The 21685-nt window shown below is 37.4% G+C and overlaps 1 pseudogene; it reads left to right on the top strand.

Annotated features, from left to right (window-relative positions):
- The first annotated feature begins 14688 nt into the window (after nt 1–14688).
- LOC100667362 (olfactory receptor 2T33-like) lies at nt 14689–16476 on the top strand (annotated as a pseudogene).
- Nucleotides 16477–21685: the final 5209 nt, after the last annotated feature.

Below are 21685 nucleotides of genomic sequence, written 5' to 3'. Positions count from 1 at the left end.
GGGTGTGTTCCTTTTTCCCTAGAGCATGTAGTGAGGGGCATTGCAGCCGGTCCTTGGGCACACAGTCCTGTTGACTGTAGGGAATGGGAGGCACCACCTATTCTCAGACCCCTATTATGTGAGTGGCTAGATGGAGTGAGGAAACCCTGGTGGTGTAATGGTTAAGTGCTACAGCTGCTAACCAAAGGGTCAGCAGTTCGAATCCACCAGGTGCTCCTTGGAAACTTTATGGGGCAGTTCTACTCTGTCCTATAGGGTCACTATGAGTCGGAATCAACTCGATGGCACTGGGTTTGTTTTTTTTTTTTGTTTGTTTGTTTAGATGGAGTGAATGGTACCACTAGCCATCAGGCCCCTGGGTAGGTGGCTGAGGTTCTGTGCTTAAGAGGCAGGGCCATGTCAAATGTTATGAGTCTGCAGCTCCCCCTTGGCTGCTGAAGTTGAAAATGGGCTTCAGGTGTATGCCCTGCTGTTATGATAATGATGGTATGTGGTGTTGAATCAGCCCACACAAGTCTAAACCCACTGACCCACCACTGACCCACCGCACACAGGTCTAGGCAGGAGTAAAGGATTCTGCAAGTCTGCGGACCCCTTATGCCTGTGGCTCAGTGAAGGGGCAGGGTCTCCTGACTCACCCCGAGTTCCTGGCTTAGGCGGAGTGACAGTTGTTGAATACTGCCAGACTGGTTTCAGAGCAGAGCAGGGTGGGGGTAGGTGAGGGAAAGTAACCAGTTCTCCACTGTGAAACTCTGGGAGTAGAATTTATTTTGCCTCCCAGTGGTAGGTTAGATGTTTGCACTTAACTTTTGCAGGTCCAGCACTGCTTCCACCTAGCTCCAGAGGTGTGTGCAGACTCGCTGCTGCCCAGCCTCACTCAACATGGTGAGGTGCATCCCAAACACTACTGCTCACCTCAGCCTGCAGGCACAGGATGACCTAGTCAGCAGGGCACTGGCAACCTAACAACTGGCACTTCTTTGCTGTTTTTGAATTATCCCTCCTTCTCCCTGCCACTCAATCCAACTCTTCAGCTTTGTCTTTTATGATCAGGGCTTCCAGACTGTCATATATAATCAATTCACTTGTTTTTTCAGGTCTTTGTTGTAAGAGGGACAACAGGAAGAGTCTGACTATCCCACCATCTTGGCCACACCTCTTAGTTTCCTATTTCTGCTGTATCAAATTACCACTCATTTAACAAAATTTATTATCTTAGAGTTCTGAAAGTAAGAATTCTGAGATTGTTCTCACTGGGCTAAAATCTAGGTGTTCATAAGGTTCTGTTTCCTCTGGAGGCTCTGTAAAAGAGCTGTTTCCATGCCTTTCCACCTTTTAGAGGCTAACCACATTCCTTCACTCATGATCCACGTCTTGGTCATCTAGTCTGCTATAACAGAAATACCACAAGTGGATGGCTTCAACAAAGAGAAGCTTATTTTCTCACAGTCCAGTAGGCTAGAAGTCCAAATTAAGGATGCCGGCTCCAGGGGAAGGTTTTCTCTCTCTATTAGTTCTGAAGGAAGGCCCTTGTGATTCATTGGTCTTCCCTTGGTCTGGGAGCATCTCAGCACAGGAACCTCAGGTCCAAAGGACACCCTTTGCTCCCAGCACTGCTTTCTTGGTGGTATAAGGCTCCCCTATCTCTCTGCTCACCTCTCTCTTTCATATCTCAAAGAGATTGGCTTAAGACATTATCCAAACTTGTATATCTCATCAGTATAACTGCTACTAATCCATCTCATTTCATCATAGTGATAGGATTTACATCACAGGGAATCACATAAAATGATGGACAATCACACAACACTGGGACTCATGGCCCAGCTAAGCTGACAGACATTTTTGGGGAACAAAATTCAATCCATGACAATCCACTTCCTCTTTTTTCAAAACCAACAATTTTGAGCTGAGTCCTTCTCACACTGCTATCTTTCTGATTCTCTCTTCCTCTTCCCTCTTCCACTTTTAAGGCCCTTGGGATTACAATGAACCCACCTGGATCATTTCCTAGTCTAATCTTTTTAAGGTTTTTACCTTGGGCAGTAACTTAACTTTACTAAGATCCATTTTCATCAAAAGTCAGTGGGAGCTAAAAATAATATTATCTTCATGAATCTGCTTTGATGAAATCATGCAGATAGACTGTTAGGAATGATATAGCTCACTCAGTAATTTCTCAATAAATTTTTTTTTTATAATTTTTATTGTGCTTTAAGTGAAAGTTTACAAATCAAATCAGTCTCTCACACAAAAACTTATATACACCTTGCTACATACTCCCAATTCCTATCCCCCTAATGAGACAGCCCGCTTTCTCCCTCCACTCTGTCTTTTCGTGTCCATTTTGCCAGTTTCTAACCCCCTCCACCCTCTCATCTCCCATCGAGGCAGGAGATGCCAACATAGTCTCAAGTGTCCAAGAAGCTCACTCCTCACTAGCGTCCCTCTCCAATCTATTCTCCAGTCCAATCCATGTCTGAAGAGTTGGTTTCAGGAAAGGTTCCTGTCCTGGGCCAACAGAAGGTCTGGGGGCCATGACCACCAGGGTCCTTTTAATCTCAGTCAGACCATTAAGTCTGGTCTTTCTATGAGAATTTGGGGTCTGCATCCCACTGCTCTCCTGCTCCCTTAGGGGTTCTCTGTTGTGTTCCCTGTCAGGGCAGTCATTGGTTGTAGCCGAGCAACATCTAGTTCTTCTGGTCTCAGGATGATGTAGTCACTGGTTCATGTGGCCCTTTCTGTCTCTTGGGCTCGTAATCACCTTGTGTCCTTGGTGTTCTTCATTCTCCTTAGATCCAGGTGGGTCGAGACCAATTGATGCATCTTACATGGCTGCTTGCTAGCGTTCAAGACCCCAGACGCCACTCTTCAAAGTGGGATGCAGAATGATTTCTTAATAGATTTTATTATGCCAATTGACTTAGATGTCCCCTGAAACCATGGTCTGCAAACCCCTGCCACTGCTACGCTGGCCTTTGAAGCATTCAGTTTATTCAGGAAACAGCCTTTGGTTTAGTCCAATCGTGCTGGCCTCCCCTGTATTGTGTGCTGTCTTTCCCTTCACCTAAAATAGTTCTTATCTACTATCTAAACCCCTTTCCCGCCCTCCCTCCCTCCCCCTCTCATAATGACAAAAGAATGTTTTCTTCTCAGTTTAAACTATTTCTCAAGTTCTTGTAGTAGCGGTCTTATACAATATTTGTCCTTTTGCAACTGACTAATTTCACTCAGCATAATGCCTTCCAGGTTCCTCCATGTTATGAAATGTTTCACAGATTCCTCGCTGTTCTTTAACGATGCATAGTATTCTATTGTGTGAATATACCATAATTTATTTATGCATTCATCCGTTGATGACACCTTGGTTGCTTCCATGTTTTTGCTATTGTAAACAGTGCTGCATAAACGTGGGTGTGCATATATCTGTTTCTGTAAAGGTTCTTATTTCTCTGGGATATATTCCAAGGAGTTGGATTGCTGGATCCTATGGTAGTTCTATTTCTAGATTTTTAAGGAAGACCCAAATTGATTTCCAAAGTGCTTGTACCATTTTACATTCCCACCAGCAGTGTATAAGTGTTGCAATCTCTCCACAGCCTCTCCAACATTTACTATTTTGTGTTTTTTGGATTAACGCCAGCCTTGTTGGAATGAGATGAAGTCTCATTGTAGTTTTGATCTGCATTTCTTTAATGGCTGATAATCGTGAACATTTCCTCATGTATCTGTTAGCTACCTGAATGTCTTCTTTAGTGAAGTGTCTATTTATATCTTTTGCCCATTTTTAAATTGGGTTATTTGTCTTTTTGCAGTTGAGTTTTTGCAGTATCATGTAGATTTTAGAGATCAGAAGCTGATCGGAAGTGTCACAGTTGAAAACTTTTTCCCAGTCTGTAGGTAGTCTTTTTAGTCTTTTGGTGAAGTCTTTGGATGAGCATAGGTGTTTGATTTTTAGGTGCTCCCAGTTATCTAGTTTTTGTTTTGCATTTTTAATAATGTTTTCTATACTATTTATGCCATGTATTAGGGCTCCGAACAGTGTCCCTATTTTTTCTTCCACGATCTTTACCTTTTTAGATTTTATATTTAGGTGTTTGATACATTTTGAGCTCATTTTTTTGCATGGAGTCAGGTATGGGTCTTGTTTCGCTTTTTACAGATGGATATCCAGTTATGCCAGCACCATTTGTTAAAAAGACTGTCTTCTCCCCATTTAACTGTTTTGGGGCCTTTGTCAAAACTTAACTGCTCATATGTGGATGGATTTATATCTGGATTCTCAATTCTGTTCCACTGGTCTATGAATCTGTTGTTGTACCAGTACCAGGCTGTTTTGACTACTGTGGTGGTATAATAGGTTGTAAAATCAGGGAAAGTAAGGCCTCCCACTTTGTTTTTCTTTTTCAGTAATACCTTATTTATCCGGGGCTTCTTTCCCTTCCATATGAAGTTGGTCATTTGTTTCTCCATCTCATCAAAGAATGCGGTTGGGATTTGGATTGGAATTGCATTAAATGTATAGACCCCTTTTGGTAGAATAGACATTTTTATAATGTGAAGTCTTCCTATCGATGAGCAAGGTATGTTTTTCCACTTATGTAAGTCTCTTTTGGTTTCTTGCAAAAGTGTTTTGCAGTTTTCTTTGTATAAGTCTTTTACATCTTTGGTAAGATTTATTCCTAATTATTTTATCTTCTTGGGGGCTACTGTAAATGGCATTGATTTGGTGATTTCCTCTTCAATGTTCTTTTTGTTGGTGTAGAGGAATCCAACTGATTTTTGTATGCTTATCTTGTATCCTGATACTCTGCTGAACTTTTCTGTTAGCTTCAGTAGTTTTCTGAAGGATTCCTTAGGGTTTTCTGTGTATAAGATCATGTCACCTGCAAATGGAGATACTTTTACTTCTTCCTTGACAATCTGGATGCCCTTTATTCCTTTATCTAGCCTAATTTCTCTGGCTAGGACCCCCAACACAATGTTGAGTAAGAGCGGTGATAAAGGGCAGCCTTGTCTGGTTCCCATTCTCAGTGGGAATGCTTTCAGACTCTCTCTATTTAGGGTGATGTTTGCTGTTGGCTTTATATAAATGCCCTTTATTATGTTAAGAAATTTTCCTTCTATTCCTGTTTTGCTCGAGTTTTTATCATGAATAAGTGTTGGACTTTGTCAAATGCCTTTTCTGCATCAATTGATAAAATCATTGGATTCTTGTCTTTTGTTTTATTTATGTCATGGATTACATTAATTGTTTTTCTAATGTTGAACTATCCCTGCACACCTGGTATGAATCCCACTTGGTCATGGTGAATTTTTTTTTTTTTTTGATATGTTGTTGAATTCTGTTGGCGAGAATTTTGTTGAGGATTTTTGCATATAAGTTCATGAGGGATATAGGTCTGTAATTTTCTTTTCTTGTGGTGTCTTTACCTGGCTTTGGTATGAGGGATATGGTAGCTTCATAGAATGAGTTTGGTAGTATTCTGTCCTTTTCTATGCTTTGAAGTACCTTTAGTAGTAGTGGTGTTAACTCTTCTCTGAAAGTTTGGTAGAACTCTACAGTGAAGCTGTCCGGACCAGGGCTTTTTTGGGGCGGGGCGGGGGGGGGAAGTTGATTGCCTTTTCCAACTCTTCTTTTGTTATGGTTCTATTTAGTTGTTCTACCTCTTTTTGTGTTACTTTAGGTAGGCACTGTGTTTCTAGGAATTCACCCATTTCTTCTAGGTTTTCAAATTTGTTAGAGTACAATTTTTCCCAGAAATCTGATATGATTCTTTTAATTTCTGTTGGGTCTGTTGTAATATCTCCCATCTCATTTCTTATTCCGGTTATTTGGTTCCTCTCCTGTTTTTCTTTTGTCAGTTTGGCTAGTGGTTTATCAATTTTGTTAATTTTTTAAAAAAAAAACCAGCTTTTGGTCTTGTTAATTCTTTTGATTTTTTTTTGTTTTCTATTTCTTTTAGTTCAGCTCTAATTTTTAGTATTTGTTTTTTTTTCTGGTGCTTGTGAGTTTCTTTTGTTGCTCTCTTTCTATTTGTTCAAGTTGTGGGGATAATTCTTTGATTTTGGCCCTTTCTTCTTTTTGTATGTGAGCATTTATTGATATAAATTGACCTCTGAGCATTGCTTTCACTCTGTCTCAGCGTTTTTACAGGAAGTGTTTTCATTCTCATTGGATTTTCTTTATTCCATCCTTAATGCCTTCTAGAATCCAGTCTTTTGTTTTGTTCAGTTTCCAACTGTCTGATTTCTTTTCCCTGCTTTTCCTGTTACTGATTTCCACCTTTATGCCCTTATGGTCAGAGAAGATGCTTTGTAATATTTGAATGTTTTGGATTCTGCTAAGGCTTGCTTTATGACCTAATATGTGGTCTATTCTAGAGAATTTTCCATCTGCACTAGAAAAGAAAGTATACTTGGCTGCTGTTGGGCAGAGTGTTCTGTATATGCCTATGAGGTCAAGTTGGTTGATTGTGGCATTTAGGTCTTCCGTGTCTTTATTGAGCTTCTTTCTGGATGTGCTGTCCTTCACCAAAAGTGGTGTGTTGAAGTCTCCTACTATTATTGTTTTGTCAGAAATTAATAACTCAATAAATATTAACTGTCCTGATTTTTGTTATTGATATTAATGTTATTATTTTCTCTTTTAATAAATTTATTCTGGGTTACCAGAATTTGACTTATATTTCTGCTTACTTCTTCTCTTTTCTCATGTTATTGACTATATCCATAGGTATATGCCTGTTTGAAAATAAAATTCAAATATCCCTTCATAGATTGGTTTGAGAATCCTAGTATAATTATATAATATAATTGTGTGGTTTGTCTGTCTAACTTCATTGCACATGCAAACAGGATGTGCCTCAAACTACCAGACAACTAGGAATGAGGCATGTACAACCACTGGCATCAACCATTCCATGAGTGCTGTGATCAAGACACTTACACAATATTGGCAAAGTGAAAGCCATTATTATTTCTAGAAAGCAAACAATAAACAGTAAAACAGATTCTCAAAGCAGATCTGCGTATTCTTCTCCAAACTACTCATATTCTTTCTCATATCACTGTACTGGCACATTGTGTTTCTGGTCAAATGTTGTCTTCATGTCTCCACTGCCTCTGGCTACCACCATGTTACCTGGGACACCTGCAAGGCTTCCAAGGCTTCTGCTCTGCCTCTGGGCCTCACTGGGCCTTGCTTCACTAATGGAAAGACCCCCACACAGGATCTCCTGAGCCTCTGCCACTGCGCCCTTCTTGACCTATGCTGCTGCCTCCTACCATGCTACCCAGGCCTGAGTGGTTCTCTGTCTTGTTGCCATGATACCAAGGCCTACCCTGCATGAGGGAATGTATTGTTCCCACCACGATGCCCGGAGGGGGAAGGAAGCAAATTACACCAGGCACACTCAGGTCTCTGTCCTGCATGTACAAGTGTTGCAGTACTTTAGTAGGAGGCACACCCCTGCACAAAGACACTCAGTTATCTCTCTATGGACCAGCAAGCCCACCACCCCTGTCTTCACTTTACAACTCTCTCTTCTTGATATAGGGAGTTCTCAGTGCAGGGAACTTCGGTCCAAAGGATGCACTTCACTCTACACTCTTTTTGATGGTAGTGAGGGGCCCCAGAACCTCTGTGGATTTGGCCCTTATATAAGCCTAACAAAATAGGAACAGCGACCAATCTCCTAGTTGGACCACAAAGGGCACAATCCCATTAAGTGAATTTTCAATCCACTAGTTTTGTAGTAAATCTACTGATACCTTGCAAAATTTTGGCCCAGACAATCATTTTGTGAAATTACAAGACCAGGGCTAGAAAAGCCATATAAAAGTGATTCATTGCACTGCAATAATTCAGCCAGTTTTCTTAACCCTTAACCAGTTCATAAGCAGAACTGTAACAAATCAATCAGTTAATGCTTATTATATTTTGATCATGTAGCACAGCATCGTATAACCTCCCATATTGGAGCTCCTGAGTGGTGCAAACAGTTATACTGTATAATCTCCTGGAGCGGAGCCCCTGGATGGTACAGTTAACATGTTCAGATGCTAACTGAAAAGATGGAGGTTCAAGTCCACCCAAAGACACCTTGAAAGAAAGACCTGGTGATCTACTTCTGAAAAATCACCCATTAAAAACTCTGCAAAGCACAGTTCCACTCTGACACACATAGGGTTGCCATGAGTCAGACGTAACTCAATGGTAACTGATTTTTACTGTTTTCTGTTGCAAGATAAAGACATTAAAAAAAAAAATTCTCTCATTACTATACATCAGTTCATAAGTCACCATATCCTGCTAAAGCAGAGAAGAAAGGAGATAATGAAATTATACTTATTTGATAGATCTGGTGCTTTATATTTATTTCATACCCGAAACCAAAACCAAACCCATTGTCGTCAAGTCTATTCCAACTCATAGCGACCCAATAGGACAGAGTAGAACTGCCCCATAGAGTTTCCAAGGAGCTTCTGGTGAATTTGAACTGTTGGTGTTTTGGTTAGCAGCTGAGCTCTTAACGACTGCACTACCAGGGCTCCTTATTCTATACGGTAACCCCTAAAAATAATCCTGTGGAAGAGGCATTATTATGCCCCTTTTACAGATGATTAAACTAAGGCTCAGAGAGGTTATATAACAGGCCCAAAATATATAGCCAAAAAGTTTCAAGACTGGAAAAGTTCAATTCGGTCATGGCCTTTTGTTGGGTAAGACATGTCTAAAAGTACACTCTATTCCCCACATCATTACCAGCTCTTTCTTGACACATTAGTTATTGTGCAAGTTTAGGTTAACAGGATTATGGACTAAGTATATTTTCTAGGTATGAGTTAAGTGCTTCATGCATCGTAACTCATTTAATACTAATAATATTATAAGGCAAGCATCATATTCAAAATAATCACATCCTGACTTTAGCATGTTGATAAAACAGGCCATTTTCTTCAGAGATCAAATATCCTGAGATTTTAAAATAATCCTGTATGGAGGTGATAAATGAGGAGAGTATTTGGTCATCTGTATTCTTCCGAATGCTTTCCCACGAGCATTTCTGCAGCCTGAAGCTCAGGAATCCCTAAGGCTTTAGCCAGGTGCCTTGTATTTTATACCAGCAACAGAGGCATTGGTGGGGATCCGAACAGTGATCTGGGGAACCAGAGGCTTAGAGTATTCCACACCTCCTGCACGGTGGCTCCTCTGATGCAGGTTAGTGCTACGACTCCTAGACTGAGTGCTTACAACCGGGGATGGTATGTGCTAATGCTTTCATTGTGGCCCACTTAATTTCTGTAATTTTAAAAACTATATCACAATCATACTATTTGGAAAGCACAGAAATTAAAGCACCTGGATTGCACTTGATAAGATCATAACTATTCCTTTTATATTCTTCCATATACATTTTTTACAATTTGAAAAATATTGTTTATACGATTAGCATGATATCTAAGAGTGTTCCAGCTGTTATATTGTGTTCCATGGGAAATTTGTTAGTTCTATAATAGTTCAGGATGCACGTTGTGGAAAACCTTGCAAAATAAGCCCTTTGTGTTTACAGGGTCTCCTCCCATCCCTTCTTTTTTAGTCATATTTTAGAATGATATCCGCAACATATGGCAATGCTTCAAGGGACAAGACTAGCTCTCTGGCTCTCACTCTATATTGCCAAATTGACTAATAAAGGATTTTTCACTTTTACCCTGAGATTAATCTTCATTGCATTCCTACCAGTAATGCATATCATAGAGAAACATTGAGTGTATAATGTTTGAATGCATAAAATTATAAAAATTTGGTTTAAACTATGTATTAATTTCCAGTGAGAAAGAACATCCTTTCATAGTTATATTGCACTAATGTATCTTTATCGAATTGTAATTATGAAAATAATATTACAGGCATTTCCCAGTGTAAGACAGGGTTCCATTCTGAAGACTCAGTCATAAGTCAGTTCTGATATAAGTAGGATATCTAATTTTTCTAAATATTCATTATTTTTGCCTCCTATTTTCAATATCTTTATAAATCCAATCTTTATTTGTCTTTGGGATTGGCATGAGAATGATAACATCAACAAATTACGTGCTACAACGTTATATGTAGTACTTATTACTTACAATAAGGCCTACAAAGATAAAAAAAGGATAGTCATAGGGCAGTTTGTTGTAACTCAAATATGTCTTAAGTCGGGGACGATCTGTACTAAGCTTTTTAGGAAAGTTGAGTCTTAGTTAATACTCTGACTCTAAGGTGAATGGATGCATGTATCTGATTCTATTAAATTCTCTATTCATGAATTTATCTTTGGGAAAAAGTTTGTGTAGAGATAAAATTTATGTTTGATAATATACTAAATATAAATAATTTAATTAAACATTCTACATGCACTATATTTTTTCATTTTTACAGAGTAAGACAGTTACCCATTTTAAATACACTAACCTGAGACACACAGTTTATAAGAGAGGTGCCTAACTTCACAGAACTCACAGTTGCTCCAGTGAGCTCCAGCAGATTTCCCAGACTGAGATGCACTAGGAAGAAAAGGCGAGCGATCTACTTCTGAAAAGTCAGCCAAAGTGAACCCGATGGATGGCAATAGTCCGATCAACAACCGATTATGGGAATGGCGCAGGACTGGGCAGCATTTTGCCCGGTGTAGCCGTGTGTTAGGTGACTTAATGGCATCTAACAACAACAATGTGTTTGAGAGCCCGTTCTTTATTTATGTTGTTTGTTTTATTCAAAAAGTTTTGTCATTATTAAGATAATAATTGGAACAAAAAACTGGCCAGCCCAAAATAACTGTGGGGAATTTACTTTCATGACCAGGATTTTGGACCCATGCTTCCTACTTTTGAGACCAGGGAAAAATTAATTAATCTAACCCTCCAGTCCTTCATCTGCAAATCTGAAACAGTAACAGTTTACCTCATTTAATTGTTGTGACATTGCATGAGGCAATGCATACCCTGGGTTAACATAGTACTTGGGACATTGTTTGCTACAGTTATAAAAATCCTTGTTATGTCTGAGTTACTCCATCTATATCATGCAGATGTGAAATAAGAGTCATTTTGGCTTGGAATTGTTTTGGATTGAATTGAAGAAATGAACATACTAGTGCCAGGCCAGAATATTGGACAGGTGGATATGTAACATAGAGTGTACCTTTGAGAAAGGGGAAGCTTTGCTAATTCTGGGAACACCACATTGAGGTAGACAGGAAAATGTGACAATGGATCTAAAAGTACTCTGAGCTTTCTGCAATTACCTACTTTATACAAAAACGCAATGCCCTCGAGTCGTTTCCGACTCATAGCGACCCTATGGGACGGACAACTAGAAAATAAATGGGAACACGTTTTTGTCCTGTTTTAAATTGTACAGAAATATTATAGACAACTAGAAATTTATCTGACCTGCATATCCCTCTTCTACTTTGGTAGTGTGGAATTACACAGAATTGAATTCACTTGGCAACAACTGCCTTTTTGATGTGAAATACAGATAATATTTTTTCTTTTTACCTGCTATTTTAAAAAATTTTGATTGAATTTTGAGACATTATTGAATTTGTGACAAGTTTCATGATATCTATTACAATTCTTATAACACATCGAATATTAAAAGCATGAGAACACATTGCAAAATTAATAATCAAATAACCTAATAGCCTTGGAATAATTAAATTTACCATGGTCATGAGTGTTTCCTCTATGTTTAAAATAAATTCATAGAAGGTAGACAGAGGACAGACAGAAAAATCTAAAGGAACACAGAAAACATGTCACTTATGCTGAAAAATGAAGACAGATGCGTAATATTTTTGTTCTTTGGTAAGAAATAAGTAACATTACATTACATGTGAGTTATGGGAAAATACTAATTTTACTTTCAAAATATTTTGGTAGGAAACATCTATGGATGACCAATAATGATATAATAATGATAATAATAACTTCATAGAGCTATCTTCTTGGGCATGCATTCTCCAATGTACTTATATACATTTTATTTTGTAACTATCAAATAATCCTATAATAGATACTATATGTCATCTCATTTTGCACATAATGAAACTGAGATTTAAGCATATTGCTCATATTTATCCAACTACTAAACAGTGGCATAGGTATTCAAACTCAAGAAACCTGGCCATTAAATTTGTACTTTTATGTTCAGACAATCTTCAGATGAATGCAGCTACCAGTTTAAATGTTTATTATTAGATCAGTCATGTAACTTTTCTGAACTTCATAATTCATGCTAAGTGTGAAATATACCTATATTTCACATTATATGAACTGTTTGCCCAGTGAATAAAATGCCTGATATGATAATATTTTCAAATACTCTTAGTTTAAAATAATTTCATCTTAAATTTAAATCTACAGAAGACTTTCAAAATCATATTCATTGAATCTTGGCATCTGAGAAACATTGGAAAGCTGCCCTTAAGCTCAGGGCCTTAGCAGGTGGTTATCAAATCCCCAAAGCAGAGGATGAGCCCCGATGGAAACAAATGAAACCAGTACAGCTGTCTACCAAAGTCTGCGAATTTTCCCAGTCTAGAAACAAGGAGAGTGGCTCATAGGAAAGTAATGACCTTCCCCAAATATCACACATATTTGTGAACAAAATATGGACAGGTCTTTAGAGTTCTGACTCCTAGTCTTCGTGTTATTTAAGCAACTCGTAACTCGTATGTCTATACCCAGTGTGCCCTGACCCAGGGCAGGCTTAAGTGAATGAACTTTGCATGTCATGACCTCCAGTTCAGCGGCAGTCAGAGACATAGACCTGTCCATCCACCCAATGCAGTAAGAAACGCTAACAAAGAAAATAGATTAGGAAAGGAAAATGTTTCCTTAAAAATAGAAAGTCATATGAATTTAAAAAGTAATAGGAAAACACAGCTTACCTGAAACTAATAGGAAAGTGAATACATTATTTAAAAAAAAAAAAATCTACAGACACAGACTACTTTACAATTATGTTTTAATGGCCTTTAAGAACACTGATTATCCCTATTTTGTTTAAAAAAAAAACAGACTACAAATTAAAAGATGAACTATAGCAATACATTTTGTGAGTTTAATATGTTTAATATTCATGCATGCAGACAGTACAATGTAATATTAAATCAACAATGATCATAGATTCAAACAACTTAAATACCAATAAAAAGTTGTTTGATCAAAATAATATTGAAATTGTTTAAAATGGTAGTCTATTAATGAAATGCAGAACATTAATATTAAATTATTAATATCATATAAGTATCTCAAATATATGTAATATAAAATGCAAAACTTCAGTCCAAAATAACAAAAATGTCAAATATATAAAATCAACTGGAGAAGATATTCACAGGGCATATAAATAACAAGTTATAAAGATATATAAATTATATATATAATTAAATATATAAATTACAAAATAAATGGGAAATTCTTTAAATTAGTAAGAAAAAGCCAAACAATCTAGAAACCACTAATAAGAGATATTCACAGAGAGTTTGCAGAAGAAATCCAAGAGGTCGATGAATAGATTAAAAGAGTTTCTGCCATGTAACTTAAGTGTCATGCAATTTAAATTTATTTTCACACTTATATGATTTCTGTTATCACATCTAACAGTAAAATATGTGGAGGAATTATCACACAACTTGACGGTTGACTGGAATGTAAAAGGTGGAGATGCAATTATCTTAAACCCAAAATATTCTAGTAAAATATTTACTTGAGAAAATATCGCCACATGCACAAGGATATGGGTTATATTAACAAAAGATTGGAAAGAAGCTAAGTATTCTTAAATAAACATTATATATATATATTATATATATATATAAATTGTGTATATATGATGTAATAAAATTTGGCAGTAGTTAGCAGTATATTAAACTGAATATATATATATTTCACTCAAAATATATATATTTGAGGGAACAAAGCATAAAAGAATGATATGCTCACTATTATAGCATATTTATATCAATTTTGAAAAATGGAACATCTACATATTTTAATGATATGAAAGTCATTGCTGGTATATACTAAGAATCAAAAAATTTTAATATGTATTAAAGGTGTGAAGATCATAGACCATTCACAAAATTTGCAATGTTTTCCAAATAAGTTACAGAGAAACTAAAAAAGGATTTACTACACCACAGATTATGAATGAAGTCCATACATAATACTGTTGGTAAGCCTGAATTCACAGCTCTCTTTGACAATTTGAATTTGTGAGCAAAAGACACCACTTACCTAAGTATAATAGGTGAATCCATTTACATGTGCATCCATTTCTACCACCAAAAATACTTAGACGTAAAAGAAACGGAAGTTATAGATTCTAGTGAAAGAGGAGGTATTCTGAAAGTGAATGACTACCTGTATATTTTATCTGTGGGAGATGTTGGACCTCAGGTTCATTATATGAGAATATCATTTGGATAAGTCATAATTAATGGATTAGTTTTTGTTTTCTACTTTTAAAATATAAGATTATTGATGTCCAAATTTATGAAAAATTGCATGCAATACAAATTGTGTTCATTTATGAAATTATTAACTCTTTTGAATGGATAAAACCAAAACACCTGTGCTGTCAAGTCAATTCTGACCCTATAGGACAGAGTAGATCTGCCTCATTGAGTTTCCAAGGAGTGGGTGGTGAGTTTGAACTGCCAACCTTTTGGTTAGCAGCCGAAAGCTTAACCACTGTGCCACCAGGGCTCCCTTAGAATGGATATATTAAATTAAAATCAGCAGCATTGTTTAAGAACATAATACATAAAAGTTTAAATGTTGAGGGGGTTCTAAACTTAACAAGATGTAGGCACCATGATCAGGAATGCAAGTCATGATAATATAAATTATATGGTGATGGGTACAGTAGTATCTGTGGTGGCTGAAAGCCTAGTGTGTTTAGAGCACAGGCTGCATGTAAGTGTGGAATAGAGAATTTTTGCTTTTGTTTTTTTCCCCATCAAACTTAGTTAAATTAGTTGTAATTTTTTGAAACTTTTGAAATTTTAATTTATCTTGATATTGAAGAAAATCTTATGAGAATACATTAAGCAAATATCTAAAACACATGCAAAAGTAATAACTATAGGCATATCACCTCAATACCTACTAAAGTGCATAAATCTGAATTTCCTTCAATATAGAAATACCAAAAGTGTAAAGAACTCGGATTGCATAAGTAATATTTCTTAACACCATGAGTAAATTACGTGTGGCATACTGACAAGTTATTAAAAAACGATAGAGGTGTAATTTGTACTACTGTATATGTATGTTATCTAATTTTGTGTGAATAAAAAATAATGTATAGTAACAGCAGAAATGGATAGTAGTATGCTATGGCAAAAAATCTTGTTTCTAAGTGAAAGATTAAGGTAGTAATTAGCCCTCCAAGTCTGAGATTTCCCAAGTCATTTGATCAAGTTTTCATAAAGATATGTACAAGCTTCCTTTTAGGCAAATCTCATTTCTGCATCATTCTTACATCTTTCAGGCACCAGTAGAGCATGGTCAATGCAAACGGCACCACAGGAATAAACTTCATTCTTCTAGGGCTCTTTAACCACGCACAGAACCACCTATTCCTGTTTGCCATGGTGCTTATGATCTTCATCACCTCACTGATGGGCAACACCCTTATGATCGTTCTCATTCATGTGGACCCTCAACTCCACATGTCCATGTACTTCCTGCTTAGCCAGCTTTCTTTCATGGACATGATGCTGGTCACCATCATTCCCAAAATGGCAGCCAACTACCTGATGGACACTAGGTCTATCTCTCCCACTGGCTGTGGCATCCAGATCTTCCTCCTTCTCACTGTGGGAGGAAGTGAATGCTTCCTCTTAACGGCCATGTCCTATGACCACTATGTGGCCATATGTGACCCACTGCGCTACCCCATTCTCATGAGTCAGAAGCTTTGTTTACTCATGACATCAGGTTCCTGGCTCCTGGGAGGGATTGAAGGGCTGATGCAGGCTGGTGCCACTTTAAGCTTCCCTTTCTGTCACTCACGGGAAATCAATCACTTTTTTTGTACCCCTTGCCTGTGCTGACACCACGATTTTTGGGTTTTTCATGTATGTCTGCTGCATTCTGATGCTCTTGATCCCTTTGTCTCTCATTTTGGCCTCATACAGCTTTATCCTGGCTGCAGTGCTCCGCATGCGGTCAGCTGGAGCCCGGAAAAAAGCCTTTAAGACCTGACCCTCTCACCTGGCAGTTGTGGGACTCTTCTATGGCACCATCATGTTCATCTACATGAGGCCCAAATCTAATGGTTCAGAGGACCACGATAAGGTGGTCTCAGTGTTTTATACCATCTTCACACCTGTCTTGAACCCCCTTATATACGGTGTGAGAAACAAAGAAGTCAAGGAGGCCTTGAGGAGGTGGCTGGAAAAACATTTTATGTGATATCAATACTGAGCTTAATTTGCCAAAATGGCAGCAACCAAACTGGATACAGGTTATGTTTCTAAAATATTGTTTTGTTATTTTGCTCATCCCATTTAGATTCTTCTTTTGTGTTGTATCAAGTTATTTTGCTCTTGCTTTGCCAATCTGGCTGCATTGTTCCTATATGATTATTTTTATATATGGTAAATTAATTAAAAATGATATTTGTCCTCCTGTCATAACTTGCAGTGGTGTTTTTGCTCTGAAATTAGGGCTCTGGCAATAACTATGAGTGACTGAGTTTCTAAATAGCATATGATATGTGTATAATTAGTATTTTTTGATAAATAACGGAAATCATTAATTTTGATGGGAATAATACCTTTTGAAAACAAAATGTAGATCCTAAATCACATAATGAAGATAAAATAAATTCAAATGAAATAAGGACCCAGTGTGACCATCAAACATAAAATAAGTAAGAAGACATCAAGAAGTATTTGCAAAATGTTGCTATAGGAAGATTTGTTAAAGAAACTTCCGGACAGAATATAAAAATGCTAATTGGCTTTTCATGACCTATGTTAAAACGTAAGAGTAGAGAGATGAGCTGAAGAAAAAAATATATTGTGTACAAAGGAGTCAGTACACAGTGGATTCAAAAATAAAACTTTCTTTCAGCAAAGAAGTCTCAAATTAAGAAAGGGCCTCAGGCCAAAGATCCAACACAAGTTGTGAGTTTAAAATTATTTATTAAGGCTTCAGCACGATTTAAGACACAGTACCTTAAATAAACATACAAACAGACAAAAGACCTTCTATAAATCTTGAGAGTCTTGTAGATTCTCTTTAGTTAAAAATAAATAGGACTACTAAAATGTTTTAGCGCACTGTAGTGCAGCAGAGTCACAGGAAGCCCGAGGTTGGTAGTTGTGGGTTTTGTCTAATGGAGTAAATTCCAGTAAGATTCATGGAAAACTCGCAATGTTTGCAAGCATGTTTTTCTGACAGAAATATCACTAGTTTGGCCTAAGGAGTAAGCTGATTGAGATGACTACTCAGTTTTCTTATGGTAGAGCAAGGGTGACTCAGAAAGCAGAAGCGAAAATCATGTAGAATAATTCCCAGAGAATCACACTGAATCTTAATTAAGGAGCTGGCAACAATTTCTACCAGAATTGCAGAATTGCAAGTGACTGTATGCTGCCCCATTCGCTATTTTAAGAAGTGTCTTAAGAGTAATTGTGTTGGTGCAATTATAGAATCCCCATGCTGTGACAAAGAGAGAAACCAAGACTTCTAGTGCACATCCCCAGCTGAGAGCCCAGCCAAACTCAAAGCCATTTTTTTCAGTCATTGGTGGCGCATCATGCAAGTGTATCTTTCAGCTCCCAGTTGAGCCACTTCCACTGATGATGCATGGAGTAGAGACGAGCTCTCCCTGATGAAACCTGCTGAAATTGCAAATTCATTTGCAAAATAAATAATTGTTGTTTTAAACCGCTGTGCTTTGTGGATACACACACACACATACACACACAATGGAATAGTGCTTAGGTGAATATATGTGTTACCTAAAACCCATAATAAAGATATCAACTACATTTGAATAAAAGGGGTTATAATTCTCTTTCCCTACTTCATATAATCTGGAACCATTGTTCTGGAAATAATATTATTATCTGTTTAGAATTATTTTTTATTACAGAGAAGTCTTACCACTTTGGCTTTGATTAAAGTTTTAAGATATTCTAGAAGTCAAAAATCAAAAACAATGTGGTTGAGGAAAAACCACTTGGATTTTTCTGTGAGAAGGCCAGGGGTTGCGATCTGGGATCAGTCAACTAAGAACATGTGCCTTGGGCAAGTTAGCTTCTCTGATATACAGCTATTCTGTCTATAAAAACAGCATTCCTAAAATTAAAAATATATATATAATCAAGATTAAATTTAAGTTATTAGTGTGAAAATAACATGACAGAGACTTCAGTGCCTGGAAACATGGCAGATGAGGTATCATAACCAACACACAGAGCTAGTTGAATAGACAGACAGACTTGGAAACAGATTATAGGTATGTGGATCTAAGTTTTTCTTTCATGCATTAAAGAACTGCATGTATATACCACAGACACACACATACACAAATAAAAACAGTAATTAGAAAAATAAGGCAGAAGGAAGTAGCTTCTTTACCAGAATATTAGTCAAAGGAAATAAAAAATGCTGTATCAACTTTCATGGTTCTATGTTTCATGGACAACAGGAGATAAACTACAAGGCCCCTAAAGGTGAGGATTCAGAAGAACTCTGAATAAACCAGGGAATTTAAGGGACAACACAATTCTGTCTGAGTTAGCTAGAAATTAACCTCCCAGCTCCTCAAGTAGGTCCAGGAAATCTGCAGAAAATTCTTTCTCGGTGAATGGCACCAAGTAAAGCAGCTGAGAACTCAGTCAAGAACTTGTAGGTCACATAAAAAGCCCATAATTGTCTGCTGGAGAGAGAGGTCCCATGGAGCAGCACTGAGGCACTAGACGTGGGAGTGAAGAAGTATTCTTGGACATCCAGTCCAATAGGTTTTCAGATGACTCCAGCCAGTGTCTGACTGCAACTTCAAAATAGATATTCCAGCAGAGAACCAACCCACTCAACCCAGAATCCTGGGAAGATAATAACTTATTGTTTTAAACTGCCAAGTTTTGTGGTGGTTTGTTAGACAGCAATAGCTGTGAAGATATGAGTTAAAATATATAATACCTTTTATTGTTTGAGTAGATGAAATTGTAATAAAATTAGTTTTTGATTAATTAAGTGTATGGTACATTGTCCTAGATTATCACTAAACATAAAGAAGTAAAGTACATATTGTCTTAAACAACACAAAGAAATTGTGAAATGCAAAAAATAATCAATCCAAAGAAGACAAGAATGACATGAAGGGGGGGGACACGGAGAAGATAGGTAACTAAAAATCACTACATTGAATAATATAAAGGTTTTTTTTAATTTAAAATAAAAACACTAATAAGCTGAAAAACATAAGTTTTTCAGCAAATGTAAATAGACTAAATGTTCCAAGCAAAGAACCTAGTCTGGAGAAAACCTCTTAGTATTTTAAATTGTTATTGTTAGGTTCCTTCATGTCGGTTCCTACTCAGAGCGATCCTATGTGCATCATAATGAAACACTGCCCCATTTCGCCCCAACCTATCATTTCTATGTTTGAGCCCATTATTGCGGCCACTGTGTTAATCCATCATTTTTGCTGACCCACTACTTCACCAAGCATGATGTCCTTCTCCAGGGACTGGTTCCTCCTTATAATATGTCCAAATTACATGAGTCGAAATCTCGCCATCCTCACTTCTAAGGAGCATTCTTGCTGTACTTCTTCGGAGACAAATTTGATCATTCTTTTGACAGTCCGTTTTATATTCAGTATTTTCCACCAACGCCGTGATTCTAAGGCATCGATTCTTCTTTGGTCTTTCTTACTCATTGTTCATCTTTCACATGCATAAGAGGCAACTGAAAATACAATGGCTTGGGTCAGGTGCACCTTAGTCCTCAAAGCGACATTTTTGCTTTTTAACACTTTAAAGAGGGATTTTGCAGCCAATTTGCCAAATGCAATACATCCTTTGATTTTTTGACTGCTGCTTCCATTGGAGTTAATTGTAGATCAAAGTAAAATAAAATCCTTGACAATGTCATTATTTTCTCTGTTTATCAAGCTGTTGGTTACTGGTCCAGTTGTGAGGATTTTTGTTTTCTTTATTTTGAGGTGTAATTCATACTGAAGGCTGTAGTCTTTGATCTTCATCAGCAAGTGCTTCAAGTCCTTTTCACTTTCAACAAGCAAGGCTGTGTGTTCTGCATATTGCAGGTCGTTAATGAGTTTTTCTCTAATCCTGATGCTGCCTTCTTCTTCATGTAGTCCATCTTCTCAGATCATTTGCTCAGCATACAGATTGAATAAGTACGGTGAAAGGATATAATCCTGATGCATATCTTTTCTGATTTCAAACTAAGCAGTGTCCCATTGTTGTGTTCCAATTACTGCCTCTTGGGCTATGTAGAGGTTCTGCATGAGCAAAATTAAGTGTTCTGGAATTCCCACTCTTTGCAACGTTATCCAAAATTTGTTATGATCTACACAGTCAAATGCCTTTGAGTAGTCAATAATTAACACAGATAAACATCTTTCTGTTCCATGGTCGGCCCCTGGCCTCGTTCTGACTGATGATATTGAGCTTTTCCTTTGTCTCTTTCCATTGATGTAGTTGATTTGATTTCTGTGTATTCCATCTGGTGAGGTCCATGTGCATAGTCACCGTTTATGTTGGTGAAAAAAGATATTTGCAATGAAGAAGTCATTGGTCTTGCAAAACTCTATCATTCTATCTCCGGCATTGTTTCTATCACCAAGGCCATATCTTCCAACTACCAGTTGTTCTCCTTTGTTTCCAAGTTTTGCATTCCAATCACCTGTAATTACCAATGCACCCTGATTGCATGTTCAATCAATTTCAGACTACAGAAGCTGAAAAAAATCTTCAATTTATTCAACTTTGTTCTTAGTGGTTGCTGCGTAAATTTGAATGATAGTCATATTAACTGGTCTTCCTTATAGGCCTATGGATATTATTCTATCACTGATAGCACTGTACTTCAGGATAGACCTCAAATTGTTCTTTTTGACAATGAATGTAACACCATTCCTCTTCAAGTTGTCATTTCTGGCGTAGTAGACTATGTGTTGTCTGATTCAAAATGGCCAATACCAGTCCATTTCGGCTCACTAATGCCTAGGATATCGATGCTTATGTGTTCCATTTCGTTTTTGAAGATTTCCAATTTTCCTTGATTCATACTTCGTATATTTCAGGTTCCAAACATTAGTGGATGTCTGCATCTGTTTCTTCTCGTTTTGAATCACGCCACATGAGCAGGTGAATGTCCCGAAAGCTTTACTCCATCCACGTCATTAAGGCCGACTCTACTTTGAGAAAGCAGCTCTCTCCCAGCCCCCTTCTGAGTGCCTTCAAACCTGGGGAGCTAATGTTCCAGCAATATATTAGACAATGTTCCACTGCTATTCAGAAGATTTTCACTGGCTAATTCTTTTCAGAAGTAGACTGCCAGGTCCTTCTTCCTAGTCTATCTTAGCCTGGAAGTTCAGCTGAAGGCTGTCCTCCACATGTGACCCTGCTGGTATCTGAAT

Source organism: Loxodonta africana, chromosome 13, assembly GCF_030014295.1.
Source record: "Loxodonta africana isolate mLoxAfr1 chromosome 13, mLoxAfr1.hap2, whole genome shotgun sequence".
Lineage (NCBI taxonomy): Eukaryota > Metazoa > Chordata > Mammalia > Proboscidea > Elephantidae > Loxodonta > Loxodonta africana.
The sequence above is the reverse complement of the archived record's forward strand: the minus strand, read 5'-3'. Positions and strand labels throughout refer to the sequence as shown.